Genomic DNA, 19,951 nt, shown 5'->3' with positions numbered 1-19,951 from the left:
TGCACCCTGCCCAAGGGGGTACCTTGGGCCTTCCATAGGGGTGACCAATGTGCACAGAAAGGGAAGGGTTAGGCCTGGTCAGTGGGGACACTGACCAGGAGGACATGGCAGTTCACAGATTGCACACAGGCACTGCGGTGGCAGGCCTGAGACACCATTTTAGGGCTACTTATGTGGGTGGCACAATCAGTGCTGCAGGCCCACTAGTAGCATTTGCCATCACCAGCCCTGGCACACTCAGTGCACTTTACTTGGGACTTCTTGGTAATACAAATATGCCAATCATGTATATCCAATCACAATAACAATTTACACAGAGAGCATATGCACTTTAGCACTGATCAGCAGTGGTAAAGTGCCCAGAGTCCTATTGCCAACAGCCACAGGTCAGGAAAAACAAGGGAGGAAGAAGCAAAACGTTTGGGGATAACCCTGCAAAAATGGCCAGTTCCAACATTCACCAAGAACCAGAGGAACCCAGAGCCAATAACTGCGCTGGGTCTTTGAATGACTTTTCATTGTGTACCGGGTATATAGCAATTCATTTATTAAAATATAAAGAGTGAAAAATAGGTATCAAGGACACCTATGTATTTCCAAAATGGGAAAAAATATAGAGTTTAGAAGCAGTAGCCATTTGCTCATCTCCGAAATTGTAGAAACCCATACTAGCATGTGAATTATAGGACATTTTTCAAAGTGACATCTTTTTTGCACATTGTCTTACATTTGAAAGGCAGAGATGCATACAAACTCAATACGGAATATCAGTTGCTCTACAAATTTGTGTTCCTCTAAGTTTCCCATAAAAATGGTACCTCACTTGTGGGAGTAGGATTAGTGCCTGCGTCAGGAAATGGGCCAAACTGCAATGTGGACACACCACATTTTCACAGAAAAAACTGACCCTTTTTTTACAGTGTTTAGCTGTGGATTTTGAACCCTAGCTCTGCTGGAACCTGGGGAAATCTAGCATACCTGTACAGTTTTAAAAAGTAGGCACCCAGTGGAATCCAGGAAGGGGAGACTTGTGCAGATCTCACCAGGTTCGGTTACCCAGTACCCCTTCCAAACCTCAAACTTTGAAAAAAAACACAATTTCCTCACATTTCTGTGATGGGAAGTTCTGGAATCTGCATGGATCTACAAAATGTCATGCACCCCGAATTCCCCAAAGCCTTCCAATAAAAATGGTACCTCACTCATGTGGGTAGGCCTAGTGCCCGCCACAGGCAAAATGCAACGTGGACACACATCAAATGTTTAGAGTGAAAATTACCCTTTTTTCTCAAAGTGCCTAGCTGTGAATTTTTAACCTTAGGCATGCCGACACCTAGGGAAACCTAGCAAACTTATACATTTTTTAAGGGTTGAGTTGTGTGGCTATCACCAGGTTCTGTTACTCTCCTGCAAACCTCAAAATTTGTCGCAAAAAATACAATTTCCGTACATTTCTGTGAGGAAAATTTCTGGAATCTACGTGGATCCACAAAGTTCCACCCACCTCACATTCCCCAAAGTCTTCTGATAGAAATCATACCTCACTTGTGTGGGTAGGCCTAGTGTCACGACAGGAAACATGCCAAAACGTAACGTGGACACACCCCATTTTTACAGTGAAAACTGACTCTTTTTTTTCAAAGTGCCTAGCTGTGTATTTTGAACCTGGGGAATCGTGGTAAACCTATACATTTTTGAAAACTAGACACCCAGGGGAATTCAGGAGAGGGTGGCTTGTGAGGCTCTCATCAGGTCCTGTAGCTCAGAATCCCTTGCAAACCTCAAACTTTGTCACATAAAACACATGTTCCTCACATTTCTGTAATGGAAAGTGCTGGAATCTACGTGGGCCCAGAAGATTCCACCCACCCCGCATTCCCGAAAGTCTCCCAATAAAAATAGTACCTCACTTGTGTGGGTAGGCCTAGTGCTCGCGACAGGAAACGGCCCAAAACACAACTTGGACATACCACATTTTTACTGTAAAAACTGACCCTTTTTTTTGCAAAGTGCCTAGCTATGGATTTTGAACCCTAGCTCTGCCGGCACCTAGGGAAACCTAGCAAACCTATACATTTTTTAAAACTAGACACACAGGGGAACACAGGAGGGGGTGACTTGTGTGGCTGTCACCAGGTTCTGTTACCCAGAATCCCTTGCAGACCTGAAAAACTACTGGCCCATCTCGCTCCTCCCCTTCGCTGCCAAAGTCATATCGAGGCTCGTGAACACCCAACTGACCGCCTTTGTCGAATATAACTCCATCCTAGATGCCTCCCAATCTGAATTCCGCAGCAACCACAGCACTGAGACCACCCTTCTAGCCACCACTGATGACATCCGCATGCTACTGGACCAGGGACACACGGCGACCCTAATCCTGCTAGACCACTCCACGGCCTTCAACACCGTGTCACACCGCACACTCACAGCCAGACTTCACGACGCAGGGATACAAGGAGCTGCCCTACACTGGACCCAATCCTTCTTCTCCGGCTGAACACAGAGGATCAGACTCCCACCCTTCCGCTCCAAACCCACCGATATCACCTGCAGGGTACCCCAGGGATCATCTCTCAGCCCTACGCTCTTCAACATCTACATGGCCCCCCTCACCCCCATTGTCAGACAGCATGGGCTCAGCATCACATCCTACACCGACAACACACAGCTCATCCTGTCCCTCACGAAAAATCCCGAAGACACCAGACTCTGCTTTCAGGAAGGAATGAAGAATGTGGCAACCTGGATGAAGGAAAGCTGTCTGAAACTCAACTTAAAGACAACCAAGGTCCTCATCCTCGGACCCTGCTCCACCGCCTGGGACAACACCTGTTGGCTGCCTGTCCTTGGGATCCCACCCACCCCCACTGACCACGCCCGGAACCTCGGCATCATCCTCAAATCCTCCCTGTCCATGAACCGCCAGATCAACGCTGTTGCCTCCACCAGTTTCAACTGCCTTCGCATCCTCCATAAGTCCTTCAAATGGTTCCCCTCTGACTGCAAAAGGACCGCCACCCACGCACTCATAACCAGCAGACTTGACTACGGCAACGCCCTCTATGCCGGAATCAACAGAACTCTTCTACACAGACTCCAAACCATCCAGAACGCCACAGCCAGACTTGTCCTCGGAACTCCACGGTTCAAGCACATGTCCCAACACCTACGCACCCTCCACTGGCTCCCCGTCAAGAAGAGAGTCACTTTCAAACTCATCACTCACTCCTACAACAACATCGGACCGAAATACCTCAACAAGAGATCCTCTTTCCACACACCAAAGAGAAATCTTCGCTTTACCAACCTCGCTTCGGCAGATGTTCCCCGCATCCACAGAAACAAAACCGGAGGAAGAGCCTTCTCCTACATCGCAGCCAAGCCCTGGAACGAGCTCCCGCCGGTGAACATCAGACGCTCCCCGACCCTGCACACGTTCAGGAAGAAGCTCAAGACTTGCCTCTTCGTCTGATCCGGAGCTGTCTCCCCCTCCCCCCCCGCCCAGTGGCTTGAGACCCTCATGGGTGAGTAGCACCCTATAAGAACCCCTGATTTATTGATTGATTGAAAACACATTTTACTCACATTTCTGTGATGGAAAGTTCTGGAATCTGTGTGGATCCACAAATTCCACCCACCCCGAATTTTCCCAATGTCTCTCAATAAAAATGTTACCAAACTTGTGTGGGTAGGCCTAGTGCCGGAGACAAGAAAATGGCCAAAACACAAAGTGGATACACCACATTTTTACAGTGAAAACTGACAATTTTTTGGCAAAGTCCCTAACTGTGGATTGTGAACCTTAGCTCTGCTGGCACCTAGGGAAACCTACCAACCCTATACATTTTTGAAAATTAGACACCCAGGAGAATCCAGTATGGGTTGACTTGTGTGGCTCTCACCAGATTCTATTACCAAAAATCCCTTGCAACCCTCAAACTTTGCCAAAAAAACCTAATTCTCTCCACATTTCTGTGATGAAAAGTGCTGGAATCTACGTGGAGCCACTAACTTCCACCCACCCCGCATCCTTTAAAGTCTTCCGATACAAAATGGTACCTCACTTGTGTGGGTGGGCTAAGTACCTGCTGCAGGGAAGGGCATTGTAGAGATTTCAAAATTACCTATCACAAAACCCATGGTTTTGCAAAGGGACTCACATGGTTTTTTTGGCCCCACACTCAGTGGCCATCTATTTATTTATTTATTTATTTATGGATTTTATAAAGCGCACGGCTACCCCCAACGGGGGTGTCCCGGCGCTAAAATTATCTGCTGGAGGAGAAGAGCAATCTAAATAGAAGCGAATAGCCAAGTTTTCAGGCGTCTTCGGAACAGAGCTTCAGATGGGGCGAATCTAAGGTCGATCGGTAAGCTGTTCCAATGTTTGGCAGCTAGGACAGCAAATGCTCTGCCACCCATTCTTGAGCGACGGAATCTAGGCACAAGCATGAGACGCAGGTTGTTAGAACGAAGGTCTCTGACTGAGTGAGACAGTCTCAATCTCTTTCTTAAGTATTCTGGGCCAGAGCCGTTCAGAGCTCGATAGGCCAGAACAAGCGTTTTAAATTTGATACGGTTGGCTATTGGGAGCCAATGGAGTTCTTTGCGAAACGCAGAGATAGAGTGTCTGTATGGGATGTTGCCAATCAGTCTTGCCGCAGCATTCTGAACCACTTGCAGGCGTTCAATTTGATATAAAGGGGCCCCAGCATATAGACTGTTGGCATAATCCAGATGGGCAGTAATTAAGGCCTGAGTGACGGTTCTGCGAGCCTCCATTGGCAGAAATGGAAAGATCTTTCTCATCATTTTTAGTTTGCCAAAGCAAGTCGCAGTAACCTTGTTGATTTGAGGGCTACAGGAGAGGGTATCATCAATTGTGAACCCAAGATTGCGGGCAGAATGGACCGGGACTGGAGGGGGGTTAAGTACCGTTGGCCACCAAAGTGGGGGTGGAATGGTCATTTTTTGATTAAAAAACAAGACCTCAGTCTTGTCGGTATTAAGCCGCAGGTGGTTCGAGGACATCCACAAACAGATTTCGCCAAGACAATGGCGGAAGCTGGAGAGGCTGGAGTCAGAGTGATCTCTAAATGAGAATATCAGCTGTGTGTCATCAGCATATGAGATCACTCTGACTCCGCATGCCTCCACTACCTTGGCTAGCGGGGCCAGGTAGACATTGAAAAACAAAGGACTCAGCGCTGAGCCTTGTGGGACTCCGCGTTCGAGAGGTTTGCATCCAGATTTAAAGGGTCTGAGAAGAACCCTCTGTGAGCGTTCCAAAAGAAAAGAACAGACCCATGCCAGGGCAGTGCCGCTCAGTCCAATCTGCTCCAGTCGGCCTAGAAAAATTTGGTGGGACACCGTATCGAAAGCGGCGGATAGGTCGAGAAGGACCAGCATGGCCTCCTCGCCCTTATCCACACATTCTCGTACAGTCTCCGAAACCTCTAGTAATGCGGTCTCCGTACTGAAACCAGCACGGAAGCCGGACTGGGAATCATGTAGCAGAGAGTTGGTCTCTAAGTACTCTGCAAGTTGTAGTTGGACTGCCTTCTCCAAAACCTTTGCGGGTTTCGGAAGAAGGGAAATGGGCCGATAGTTACTGAATTGCATGGGGTCAGCATCTGATTTCTTTAGGATGGGCACAAGAAGGGCCTCCTTCCACGCAGAGGGGAATTGGCCTAATCGTAAGGAGGCATTCCAGATGGTAGTGAGTGGCTCCAGCAATAGGGTAGACAGTTCACTCATGATTTTTGGGGGGACTGGGTCTAGCGGGGAGCCCGATTTGCACTGTAAAAATAATTTAAGTGCAAGGTCAGGAGTAAGATCCTTAAAAGAGTCTAGTGAAGGAGCAGTATCATGGGTGGTAGAGGCCAAGGGGAGGGGAGGGGCAGGTGGAGGAAAGGAGGATGCAATTTTTAAAAAAATTTCTTGAAAGAAATCAGATAGTCCGTTGCAAAGAGACTGGTTGGCTAAGTTGTTAGGAGTCATGGCAGGAGGTTTTACAAAATCTTTAACAATTTTAAACAGTGTCTTTGCTGAATTGTCTGCGGCTTTTATTTGGGAGGCAAAGAACTCTGTCATGGCAGATTTTTTTAATTTGATGAATTTCTTAAGGGCCATTCTGTAGATAGTTTTAGCCTCAGCATCATATGTCCGTCTCCAGCAGCGTTCTAATTTTTTGCAGTGACTTTTCTCTTTATGTAAAGCAGCTGAGAACCAGGGAGCAGAGGGGCGAGATCTTGCGGATGATACTGGTAGAAGTGGGGCAATTTCATCAACCGCAGCCGATAAGGTCGTATTGAATTTGGTGACGCAGTCGTCGATATTTACCACTTGAGACTCCAGAGGGCAACTAAATAACGGCTCTAAGGCAGTGCAGGTGATCTTGTGCCATTTTCTCCTGTAGTCTGTTCCCAATTCCACCGGGGTAGGTGCCTGAGGGAGTGGAATATCCACCCTGAGTAGGAGATGATCGGACCAAGTAAGGGGGAGGGAAGGATAAATAATGGTCCCTGGGAGGTTGGAAAAAATAAGGTCCAGTGTGTGGCCAGCGACGTGCGTTGGACCTTGGATTAGTTGCATCAGACTCAGGCTATGAAGGGCGTCGAGGAAACGAGTGGCTTGAATGCAGGTGGGATCATCTACATGGAGGTTGAAATCTCCTAATACAATAAAGTGCGGGTGCTTGAGGGATAAATCCGTGATAATGCTTACCAACTGAGATAATGCGGAGGGAGAAGCTTTAGGGGGATTGTAGACTAAGATGCCAGTTAGGTAAACTGCCGCTAGGTCAGCAATAGAAAAATACATAGCTTCAATCAGTCCAATGTTAGTAATTTTTTTAATGGTTATATTAAGGTGGGATTTGAACAAAATGGCAAGACCACCTCCCGTTTTTCCCTCTCGGTTAACACCCAAGAAGCGATAATCCGGGGGGGTGGCTAGATAGATATCCGGGTTAGAAGTATCTTTCGTCCATGATTCTGTAAGGAATAGAATGTCCCAACTGTAAGTGGTCAGAATCGACCAAATTTCATTGGCGTGACGAGGAAGGGATCTACAATTAATCAGTGCTAGTTTTAAAGTGCGAGCAGCCGGGGCGGGAGAGAGAGGTAAGGTACGTTCGCTCCAAGGGGGGAGAGATATGTTGCACTGAGGACAATTAAAGGCATGTCCGTCCAAGTTGTTAGGGGGGCAGCGAGCCGAAGTGGAACAAGAGCCCGCTCCTATTTGTAATAGCTGTTCCCTAGAACAACTTACGCAGGACTTGGTAGTTGCCTGAGCAGGGGGACTGGCCCTAGGCCCGTGCCAGGCGCGGACGGGCGCAGACGGGCTTGCCTTAGGGAACACTACCAAACCCAGACATCTTTAAAAACTAGACACCTGTGGGAGTTCATGGAGGTATGGCTTGTATGGACCCCCCAACGATTTCCTATCCAAAATCCCCTGCAAACCTCAAATTTAGTGGGGGCATTGGCATGCCAATTCTGGGCAGCCTCCACTCCTACATACAAAAATGCCAGTGTAATCCCTGGTGCCTGGGCTATTGACCCCAACTGCCTCCTGGAGGGGCAGAACGAATTTGGCATTTTTTGAGGGGGTGGAGGCATTGACATGCCCAATCTGGACAGCCCCCACCCCTGACCATTAAAAAAATATTGCATGGCCTGGTGGGTTTTCAGCCCGCCCATGGAGGCAGATACGGGGCTATTGCCCCCACCTGCCTCCCAGGGGCAGAAAGACTGTTCCAATTAGTTTTGGGGTAGGGGTATTGGCATACCCATTCTGTGCAGCCCCCACCCCTATGTAATAAAAAAAATCCCTGGTGCCTACTGGGCTTTCTGTCCCCCCCAGGAGGCAGATAAGGGGCTACTGCCCCATCTTCCTCTGGGGGGGCGTAGAATGACTGTGGCTTTTTTTTGGGGGGGGGGGGGGCATTGACATGCCCATTCTGGACAGCCCCCACCCCTGACCATTAAAAAAATATTGCATGGCCTGGTGGGTTTTCAGCCCCGCCCATGGAGGCAGATACGGGCTATTGCCCCCACCTGCCTCCCAGGGGGCAGAAAGACTGTTCCAATTGATTTTGGGGTAGGGGTATTGGCATGCCCATTCTGTGCAGCCCCCACCCCTATGTAATAAAAAAAATCCCTGGTGCCTAGTGGGCTTTCTGTCCCCCCCAGGAGGCAGATAAGGGGCTACTGCCCCATCTTCCTCTGGGGGGGGCGTAGAATGACTGTGGCTTTTTTTTGGGGGGTGGGGGCATTGACATGCCTATTCTGGGCAGCCCCAACCTGAACTTTGAAGAAAAAAACATCCCTGGCGCCTAGTGGACTTTCTACCCCCTCCCGGGGCAAATTTTCACAGAGGCAAACGAACAGCATAACATATCCCCCAACTGTCAAGGACTTGGAGCGGAACATGCATCAATTATTACATAGGTCTTCCTGAGGCCTGGGCCGAAACATAATGCCAATGCAGTCTTTTTCCTTTCATTGTTTGCATCAACATGAAAACCCACCAGTTGAACTTCTGGATCAAGCCTGTTCCACCCTCCGTCAGCTAAGAATCTCCCACTTTTCCTCACTGTCTCTCTTTCCTCACTTTTCTCCAGGGTTGCTAATCTTCTCGAATTTGCATGGGCACCCTCTTGCCTGGTACACCAGTTTTTCTGCTCCCATACACTAATTCATGTCTTCCTCCCACTCCCGTATGATAGGTGTAGGAAAGTGTCCCTTTTTGCATGGTTGCCCCCCACTTTTTGCCTGATGTTTGATGCTTCTTGACTAAGTGTGCCCTGGGTACCTACTAATCAGGTACCCAGTGCCTATGTTCTTTCCCCAAAACTAAACCCTTGCTCCCACATTGGCACTCCGCTGGCCTACATATAAGTCCCAAATTAAAAGGTGCCTGGGGCTCCAAGGGCCTTGGAACCTGAGATAGTCTCACAGGGCTTAATCATATATTTTGCCACCCTCAGGAACTCCTCCGCCGATCCATACACCGTGCCACTGCAGTCTGTGTGCCAGGGGCAGAGCCTAAAACTACAGGTCGACATGACACAAATCGATGTGTGCCACACCCACCAAAACCCTGCCTCTAGTAGGCCTTACAGCCCTTAGGCAGGGTGCACTATACCACAAGTGAGGGCACAGTTGCATGAGCCCTCGGCCCCTACCGTACCTGTGCCATTTACAGGTGTTTGTAAGTGCAGTGAAGCCATTTTAGACCATGGGCTGGGAGTTTGGCACCCCGGACTCCACAGCTCCATGATGGCTTTAATGAAGACTGAGAAGTTTAGTACCAAACTTCTCAGCCCATGAAACCCACACTGATGCCATAGACTCATGAGGCTTGAGCCAGGAGCGGAACACAGCGTCTTTGCTCTTTTGCAATCTGCTCGTATTTTAATAGTATTTTAACCTGCTCGTGTTATATTAGAGGCTGTTGCTGGGGGGGGAGTCCGCAGTACTCTCTGTGATTGTTTGGAGCGGGACCACCATTTTGGGGTTAGTGTAGTTCAGCGGGCTAGTTTTCAACCCCTGACACTACATACGGACGTGGTAAGACGAATGCGCAGCGGACACACGCAGGGGGAAGGCAAGCCCATCTGCGTCCGTCCACACCGCCGCCAGATGCCAGACCTTCTGCTCAATCTACAGTTGCCCCGCGCAAGTATTCACACACTGTGCTTTTGTCTTTCGACACTAAATGCTCTACTTCTGCCTGGATTCCCCCACCTGGTTCCTTTAAGTGCAAGCAATGCCCCTTTCAACTCCAAATAGATATGTTAGGCTCACTCCCTCTGTATTTAGTTGAGTTTAAGTTTCTAAGCCTTAATTGCCGGTCGCTGGCTAGGTACCATGCTGAGGTCTTCGACTTACTAATAGATGAGTCTCCAGATGTATTATTCTTAATCTTGGTTGGCTCTTCCTCAAGGCGTTATCATGAACCAAGTTAACAGATCAGGTAATGGGGGGGTGCATTGCAGTAATTCACAAGGAGTTTTACCACTGCAGTTTATTAAAGGAGGACATCCATGACTGCAAAAGCGCCCTTTTCAAAATAACATTAAATCAAATCTCACTGTTACTGGTCTTCTTATTTATCAACCTCCAGGGCCATCTAAAGTGTTTAGGGAAGAACTGCTGAATAAAGTTATCTTCTTTGCCAGCAAAGCGGCAAATTTTACTATTTTAGATGACCTCAATTTACATCTTGAAAACAATGGCAAATCGGAGATCGACAGTTTCCTGGCAGATTTAGAGGCCTGTCAATTGGCTCAATGTGTCTCTAATAGCACACATGTAAAAGGCCACCTGTTGGACCCTATATTTTCGAACTTAAGTTCCTTAAAGGTTCTGTTGCCAATCCCTGTGGTCTGGACAGATCATTTTCTCATAACTTTTTCCCTGCAGTGGCAAGGAAAACCTACATTGAACTGCTCTTTACCAGTTTTAAAACATCCTTGGCACAAGTTATACATAAATCATTTCTTGATTTACTGTTAAGCCACAAGCCTCAGCTTCCACCTGATATTGATGATGCAAATACGCTTTTTCGGGATTGGCTGACTCAAGTTGTGGACAGTTGTATCCCTGCCAAATTGAGTGTTAAAAAAAGAGGGCAGTCTAATCCCTGGTTTAATGAATCGCTGATTAAAGCTAAAAAAGACTGCAAAGAACTTGAGTGCACTGGGAGGCACGCTTATGATGTTGAAGCAAAAAATAAAACCGAGCATCTATGAAGCTCTATCATAAACTGGCCCGGAGAGCCAGAGCAGAGTTTATGGCCGGTAACATCTCGACAAGCAATAAACCCTCTAAAACAATCTTCACCCTGCTCAAGGTTATGAAGAGTTCTGGGTTGAAGGTTGACTCACCTGTCATCTCAAATCACCAGTGTGACGACCTGGCCAGTTACTTTTTGAATAAGATGGAAAAGATATATAAGAGTTTTCCACCGGTCACTGGCATCACTGACCTTATGGAAAGGCATGGGGGTATTGGATCCACTGTGATCGGAGCACTTTCGTCTTTCCCCCTGCTGTCTCTCACTGAATCTGAGTTCCTCTGTCTGAAAATTAAATCAGGCTCCCCTGCCGACCCTTTGAAACCCATTCACTTTCGTCAGTTTCATACCCTCATCACACCAGTGAGTAGGGACTTGGTTAATCTATCTTTAACCACAGCGTCCATACCATCTGCGTCAAAGCGCACTAAAGTTATACCTCTCCTGAAGAAACCGTCACTAGATCCATCTGAGCTGGGTAATTACAAGTCCTATATCCCAGCTACCATTCCTGGCAAAGGCGGTAGAATCTCATGTAAATACTGTGATTACAGAGTTTATCGAGCTAAATGAAATCTTAGATCCCTCGCAAAACGGTTTCAGATCTCGCCACAGCACCGAATCTGCTTTGCTGGCAGTGATGGAAGAAATCTGTGGTAGCCGTGATGTCGGAGATTATTATCTATATAAGAATATCCATTAAATAATGTAATCCCCAATATCTCTGTTTTTGGATAGGCCAAAAGAGAGTCAAAGATCCCCCAGAGCCTTAAAAAGAGTATTCTCGAAATAGACAGTATTGATAATGCCAAAGTGTGAGCTGATCTCGGCTCCCAAGAGAGGAATTCTGGAAACAAAACACCTAACCCCCCATGGTTCGCATCCCAATACTTTTACTAGTCTGGACATAAACGTTGCTAGAAAGTAGATACGTAAATCCAGTCATGGTCACTGCAACTAACCCTAGATGTAGTGGGTGGAGTGTGGCTATGCAGAGCGCCACGGAGTTGAGACCAAGCTCCATGAAAGTCTGCGTAGCTCCGCTACGTCACCCGCCTCCCACCTCCCACCTGCCCTATTAACAATTGGTAAAAACTTTTTTAAAAAGAGTTAAAAGTAAATAAAAACGCCTTACCTTAGCTGCGCCGTCCCCGGACTGCCCTCTTCCTCTTCATCACGTTCTTGGTAAAAACAGCGCATCTTCGGGTGCCTGGGCATGTGCAGTTTTCACCAAGAACGTAATGAAGAGGAAGAGGGCAGCCTGGGGACGGAGCAGCTGAGGTAGCAGTTTTTATTTACTTTTAACTCTTTTTTAAAACGTTTTTACCAATTGTTAATAGGGCGGTGTGTGGCGGGGGCTAGCCAACTCTGCTCCGCCGCAGAGTGTGTGGAGATTTCCCTACTTCGTGTTCTCATCGGAACGCGGAGTAGGCAAATTTCCACACACTCTGCCGGCGGAGCGGAGTTCTCCGCACACGGTTAACTGTCACATATGTATGTTAACCTTAGGCTTTTTATACCCCCCAGATGATTTTTTGCCACATAGCCTCAGTCTGTGGAAAAAAACCTTTAGCTAAATGCAAAGGTATGCCCGCAAGAGGTATAGTTAGAAAGGGAGAATAATCGTCTTGATTAAGTTGCATGGAATGATTAGACCTATGTGAAAATAATGCCACTTAATCAATATTGCCTGCGTTCTACTATATAGTACGCCATCATTTGATTCCCTTACATCCTCCATTTTTACAGAGACTTCGATTCCCAGGTAGGTGCCCATTTGACTCATCACCTATTATCCCAAGAATGGACAATGCTGGTGAGGACTAGGGTCTTATCAAAGTTTAGTTTGTACCCAGAGAATGCCCCACACTCATTAGCCAATTTTTCAATAGCTGCCAGAGAATCCTCTGTGGCAGAGGTCATGATGATAATGTCGTCTGTATACACAAGCACTTTGAGCTCAAGTTGATGTATCCGCAGCAAAGCAATATTCCTCAAGGTCTTGAGGACTTGAATTTAAGGTTCAATTTAATGGGCAAAGAGCAAGGTGAAAGTGCACATCCCTTTACGGATGCCACGATTTATCTAAATTAGGTAGGTAGAAGACCCTGAACACAAAACCCTTGCCTTAAGATTCTGGTAAAGCTTTTGAACCAAAGCAATAAAACACGGCCCAAACCCTTGCACAGCCATACTGCCCTAAGAAAAGGCCTTGAGCCCCAGTCGAAGGTCTTTTCAGCGTCTAACATTATTGCTCCGCCCGGATATCCCTGAGCACAGCCTGCCTCAAGAGCAGTGATAACAATATTGACATGAGCGGTGTTATCCTGCCCTGGAACAAAACCATGTTGATTCTCATAAATAACTGTAGCAAGTCTTTTTGCTAAAATCTAAGTATAAGTCTTGGAATCAGAATTAATCAAAGAAATAGGCTGATATGAATCACTAAGAAAGGGATCTTTCCCTTTCTTAGGAAAGATGACAATGTTGGCCTCAGTCCATGACCCAAGAACCTCCCTAAGTAATTCAAAAGAGTTGAATAGATCATGGAGAACCGGCACTACAAGATGTGACAAACTAACAAAGAATTCCAATGGAAGTTGATCGGTGCCACAGGCCTTGCCTCGTGCCAGCTAGCCAACAGCGTCTTACACTTCGGATGGCGATTTTTGACCTTCTATCTTATGCTATTGTGTAGAAGACAGTTTCCAATGATGGTGGACCCGAAGAATCTGAAAGATCTGGTCCGTGGAAGGGACCAATTCTTTGTCATAAAACATCTGATAAAAGCTGTGGAACTCCTCTTGCATGAGGGCAGAATTGCTCACAATAGCCCCTTGAGAGTTCTTAATCCCAGCAATAGCAGATGCATTAGCGCTGTCCAGGACCCAGAAAGATAACACTCAGCCCATTTCTTCGATAAAGAATTGTGATCTGATATAACCCTAGGATTTAAGGAAGCTCTCTGCAAATATGGACACCCTGAACCCACAACTTGTACAAGTTGAGAAGGTTCAGGAAAGCCTTCAAACTGCTGTGGGAGCAGTCAAGACCCAGATCTCATGACAGGAAGTTCAGAAGACCATACTCTCATCAAGAGTCAAAGATATGGAGAATAGGTCTCGCTGGAATAACCTCAGGGTATTGGGGATCCCAGAGGGGTCAGAGGAATAATCCTGGATGCTATATAGTTTGGTTGTTTAGTTAAGCCTTTACTACACTGCGGGGCTGGGACATGGACAGCATAATTCAGAGAACCCATCGCTATCCATTTCGGCCTCCCGTGAGGCCAACCTGATATATATGGGTTACTTCCTCCTCCATTAGGAGATAAACAGGGCTGCTAGTCCAAGATCACCAGTGAAAGCGGCTGGCCTGGACTTTTTTGTTCAATCAGATTTCTCTCATGAGATGTAGTCCTGGCACTTCAAAAGCTTGGAGCTTTGGTTTTATTACAGGAGCCAGCAATCCTATGCATCCAATACGAGTATAAAAAATGTATGAATGTTTTGAACAGCCTGAGAGTGAGGAGCGCTTAACCAAGTTCGTGGGGGGGGATAAGGAGGTTAATGGATCTTCCTTTTTTTGTTGTCTTTTTCCTCATAGGTTTCTACAGAGTTGTTTACTCAGTCTCTTGGGTACTCCTTCCCTCTTTTCTTTTTTTATTTCTCTTTGCGAATGGAAGCGTTAGATCTGCAAGGGCCAGCAGGCACCTAGTTTTGATTTCATGAATGTTTCATGAGGGTTTTTCACTTATTAATTATGGGTCTGGGGAAAAAAAACATGTGGGTCATTTTGGAGGGTGTCTTGAGTGGTATCTGCCCTGCCCCTTTAGTGCTTTTCCCCAAATTAATCCTTGGTCTGGGGTGCTACGGGGGGGCAGGAAGTTAATGTACTCATGTCTACTGCCCGTCCTAGTGATATTATTTTGGCCAGGAAGTGGTAAGCCCTTTTTCTGGGCCTTTCATGAAAGGAACACGTTGGGGGAAGGCTGGGGGTGGAGTGGGTGGTTTCGCCAGGGTTTGGGGTCACTTTGTCTTTATAATGATTTTGTATTGTAGCATGTTAAGGCAGGTTGCTGGACAAAAATTGAGGCCTCATGGTTGTGGACGATAAAGTTGGGACCAAGAATGATTCTGTGTTGTTGTTCTCTTTCACTGTGTGCTGGTTGTTTGATCAAGAATGTCAAGATTTAGCCAGGGGTGTGGTCCAGTGACCAGCGTCTTCATATTCTTTTGTGGAATATCAATGGAATGTAGGCACCTTATAAGCAAAAATTAATTAAAGAGGTGCTACACTATCTTCATCTACATTTAGGTGGCCTACAGGAAACTCAGCTCTTGAATAAATCGGCCTCTCTTCTGGATGATTTCTCATATCAAGTCCTATCCTCAGCAGGTTTCACTTCTTTCAGAGAGGGATTACCCTATTGGCTCGGTATAAGAGCTGGAAAACTCACCAACCACTGTACAGATGTGGGTAGACGATGGCTCATAGCAACAGTCAAGAGGGGCCAACTAAGCATTATGCCATGTGTGCTCTATGGGGCCCACACTGATGATCCTGTGGGCGTTAATAGTCTGATTTCTGAGCTACATCAATGGTCAGAACCATTGATTATTTGCGGGGACTTCAGCATCGTCCTTAACCCATGGATAGAATCCTCTTTTAGTAGTTGAGGGCTAAACTCTTCTTCAAGAACCTCCTATAGCTCAAAGGAAATGGCTAGGGTTGCTTTGTTGCAAGTAATGGAATCTTATGCTTTGGTGGATGTCTGATAATATTCTCTGATGACAAAACATTGGTTTACATATTTTTTCGCCTCTCGTAAATCTTTTTTTTGGATAGACATGTTCCTTCCTACCAAGCTCTTATGCCCCATCTTAGGGCCTGATTACGAGTTTGGCAGTGCGTCGCTGGTTCTGCCCTGCTGCCGCAGCGCCAAACCCATGGTCAGGTCGCCTGCCAGATAACGAGTATTTCTTGTGTTTGGCGGGCTATTATTTGACGTTCTCAAGGCAGTGCCTCAGAAAATGGGCACCACAATTGGAACGCCAAAAACAGTTCCTGCATGGTATGGCATGTAATGACCATGCCGTGCAGGATCTGGGCTGCATGCACACAGGGGGGCACATATAGTGCCCCCTGCATGCACCCCATGGCCCTGAGATACAAGGGGGCCTTATCGGTCCCCCTTTGTTTCCTTTCCACCACAGTTTTCATGGAGGAGGAACCACCATGAAAAATGTAGCAGAGAGGAAACTTGTAATATGTTTGGTGGGATCGCAGCAGTTCCTCTGCGGTCTGTGGACTGCCAGACTCTTAATAAGCCCCTTGGTATCTCCTTGTACCCTAGGGTTATATCAGATCACAATTCTTTTTCTCTTCTCTCTTTCGTCCATCCTGACAAATGGGGACATAAACAAATGTAAGCATGTCCATCATAGGAATTGAAGATATAAGTTGGTGAGCTTTGCTGTCATTCCTAAATGTGCTCCTTAGTGTACACCATTTGATGCCAATATTTTGATGGTCAGTGTTAGGAACTTCAAAGTTAGTGACACCCAGTTAGCCATTAGTGTTGCCATAATTTGTTATAGAAGGAAGATAATGAATTCTTCATCTAGTTAATTGGAAAAATGCCTGTATCCAGTGGTTGAGGAATGAAAATAGCATAGTAATCCATTTTGAAATTCTGTAAAAACACATCCTGACTTATTTAATGAAATGCTAAAATGGACATTTATGGCGCTTGTGTTGGAAGATTATGATTGGCTCACATTGTATTTGTAGAGTAACAAGGAACGTTGAAATTACTCATATAGCCAGTCAGTTATGATAAATCATCTGAATAAATGTACATCTAATCATATTGAAGTAATTTAGAGATTTTTCTTTAATATATTGCTTTTGTTTATGATGAATCAGTTGCATTTCATAGTTAATCAGAGTTTGTTTACTCACAACTGATGCGATATCACCAGTAATTAGAAAGAATACAGATGTGCTGCCCAAAAAAGAAGCTCTGTAGACTGGTCATACTAGGCCTCGTTGCCCGGCTTAGAGGATATGTTTTTCCACAAGAAAATCTTATATATATTTATTTTGAATTAAAATTGTCAATTCATGCTTGTTTTTTAATTTATGAAGAGCAAGCATATTGCCACCCTTCTGCATATGCATAGCAAAGATGTGAATGGCTATCCTGCTACAGGACTTTTCGCTCATCAAAGCATCTCATTATTTCTGTGTATCTCTAAATTGTTGTGGAAGCAGTTTACTTTGTGAATGTTTAGCTTAAAAATATTTCACCATTGCGGGGCACCGCATCCTGAATTGCATAATCTAAATTGGATGAGTTTCATTCAGATTTCAGCTTTGGAGGTGTCTCACACAAATAAAATGTAACAGAAATACATCCATGAAGGTTAAAGGAAACACACAAATGTATAAATTATCCAACAACCCCCCCCCACCCACTGACATCCCCTCTTACTTAACCAGTCTCCCTCGGCATTGTACAGGGTGACACTGAACATCGCAGTTCTGTTCCCCTGTGTAATTCTGTCTAGGAATGGCCCGACTGATAGCCCTATATACACAAAAAAGAGAGCCAGGCACAACCCAGTACAAGGCCCACCTTCAGTAACCGCCATCTCTGCCCTCCACAAATGATCCCTCTCCTATCACTAGACCACACTTCCCAAATCACTCAGCTCAAGTAAGAAGTGGCTACATAATCACTAAAGTAGTCTTTAAGACAGTGTGTGGAATAACAGACGAAATAGCGTTTACCCGGAATGCTATTGGCATCAGCAATCTTTAAAGATTCACTTGCTTTGAATAGAACTTAACATTAGAAGAGAATCCCATTCCACCTAGAGATGACACACCTATGTTGACCTTTGCACTTAATAGAAGTCCCTTCAACGGAGTTCTCACTGAAGCTACAAGTGGCAAAACATGCAGCGGGCACAGTGTTATCACTTTGCAGCCATTCCTGCAGTTCTGCAGCATTCAGAGGTTTCATCTCTCCCCTACACACTGGCATGTATCTGAACCCCCCATACAATTACTGTTATCCTTATGAATATTTAATGGAGCTTTCAGTATGTATTAGATTGAGAAGCCATTAAAGTCAGTTCAAATAGACCAATACGTCTATGGAGAAAGTGATCTGGTATTACTCCTGGTCGAATCTTTCTTTTGACCAATGAGATCCAGCAATCCACAGAGGTAGATTCAAGTATTTTGGTACATGCCTCGTATCATTCATAGAGATGCAAGAATGCTGGAAGGAAGGGTTTTGCGTATTTCTTTATAGTTTATTGGACCAATTTTTGTCAGCCTTTTACAAGACCCTACTCTGCAGAGTAGATTTGAGCAATTCAAATGCGGTGCTGAACAGTTTAAGAAACTTTAAAAGACAAATGTACTTTCTATGTCAGTAGGGCGATGCTATGTTGTTGGAGAAAGATGCCCACAACTGGAGAATTAGTAGGAATTTTAGTTTTAAAAAACAGGAGTTATATGTTTTCTACTTTTTTTCCTTCTGGATGTCATTGTACTTTAATGTGTGCTTGTGTGTGAGTGTGCATGCTTCTGTATTAATGTGAGTTTTTATTTTTTGCAAATTAATCCAGCTTATTTACATTTGCATTTTTTAACACTGGTAGATGAAAGAAACATGCTGCCTGAACAGCAAATGGTTAAAAAAGTGTTTCTAGAGCTGGCATTTATAGCATGGGGGGGGGGGGGGAATCAATCTGTCGAAGGCACTTGTGTTGATGATTCTTGGCAAACCTGTTACATCCATTAGAGAATTCACATTGCCACCCATGGTAAAATACTGCCCTCCAATAATGGTAATATTTCTTGGCAACTTGTGGTCTACCTCCTAGTAACATTACAGCCCTGTGACAATAAATCCTGGCATGTTTTGGGCATCTGTGATGGTGTAAATCTCTGGCATAACGAGAGTCCTTGGAGAATGCTGGGTATTCTTGACAAATTGAGAAGTGCCATGGTCTGAATGATCTGCCATAGAAAATGAAACCAGTATGTGGCTGAGAGGGATTGGCTAAACGTGTTCTTTAGTATGTTCTTAAGTATTTCTACCTTATGTTTGTTAAGATGTCTATTCTGTAGATGATAAAGGTAGGACTATGAGTTTCCAGGATTTGCCATGTGGTCAGAGTATCCCAGAGGGTATGGATATTACCAGGACAAACAAGGCATTCCATTTGTCCACTTATGTGTGGTGTCACTAGGGACAGGAACGTTTTAAACGGCCAACATAAAGTTCAAGGCAAAACAGAAATCTTAGAAGCTTATTGTATCCAACACAAATATCTATCGTTTGGGGCACTGCTGCAGGTGATATGAAAATAACTATGTTGTTGAACAATCAAGCCAAATATTATGTTTCAGGTAGAAAGTACTGCAAGGTTACTGGAAAAAAAAGTTGTTTGAAAAATGTGTCCCAAGATAAGTGAACATGAATAGCACACAATGCAATCACCATTATGTAGTTATGTTTTAGTCACATGCTCCATTGAAAATGCTTTCTCAGATTGCACCAAGACCTTGGGCCCTGCAACAAATTGGACAAGATACTTTCCACCATGCCAAAATGTGTAGAGTTCTGCAAAGGGGAAAAAAGTTAGGAGGCGAGTTGAAAAACTTAAATATTCTAAATCTAATAAATGTCATTGTTAGCTGACCATTTGAGAGAACAGCTTGGACAATCCCTTACTCATACAAGAAGAATGTGTTTATTAACTGACTCTGGGGCATATTATCAAGGAGGACGTTAAAAATTATCGCCGGTTTAGCGGCAGAAAACTGCTGCTGAAGCACCGATAATGGGCTTGATAATATGCCCTTGAGAATTCCAATAGAAGTCCATGTTCTGGTGTGAACCTGGGCTTCTGTTGGAATTCTCCAGGGCATATTATCAAGCCCTTTATTACCGTTTTAGCAGCAGTTTTCTGCCGCTAAACCGGCGATAATTGTAACGCCGTCCTTGATAATATGCCCCAGTGTTTTTTCTAAAATTCCATATTCAACATAATCAAGCACTACTTTTTCTTTCCCTGGAGGCAACTAAATAGGATAATCCAATATTTTACTTACTATTGTCAAT

At 45.3% G+C, this 19,951-nt stretch overlaps 1 protein-coding gene across 1 annotated transcript in view; it reads right to left on the bottom strand.

Moving 5' to 3' along the window:
* LOC147708713 (uncharacterized) overlaps positions 1-19,951 on the bottom strand; it is a 273,705-nt gene that overhangs the window by 11,636 nt on the left and 242,118 nt on the right. The window lies entirely within an intron of this gene.

Source organism: Lissotriton vulgaris, chromosome 6 (assembly GCF_964263255.1).
Source record: "Lissotriton vulgaris chromosome 6, aLisVul1.2, whole genome shotgun sequence".
Taxonomy (NCBI): Eukaryota; Metazoa; Chordata; class Amphibia; order Caudata; family Salamandridae; genus Lissotriton; species Lissotriton vulgaris.
This window is presented reverse-complemented; position numbering and strand designations above follow the sequence as displayed.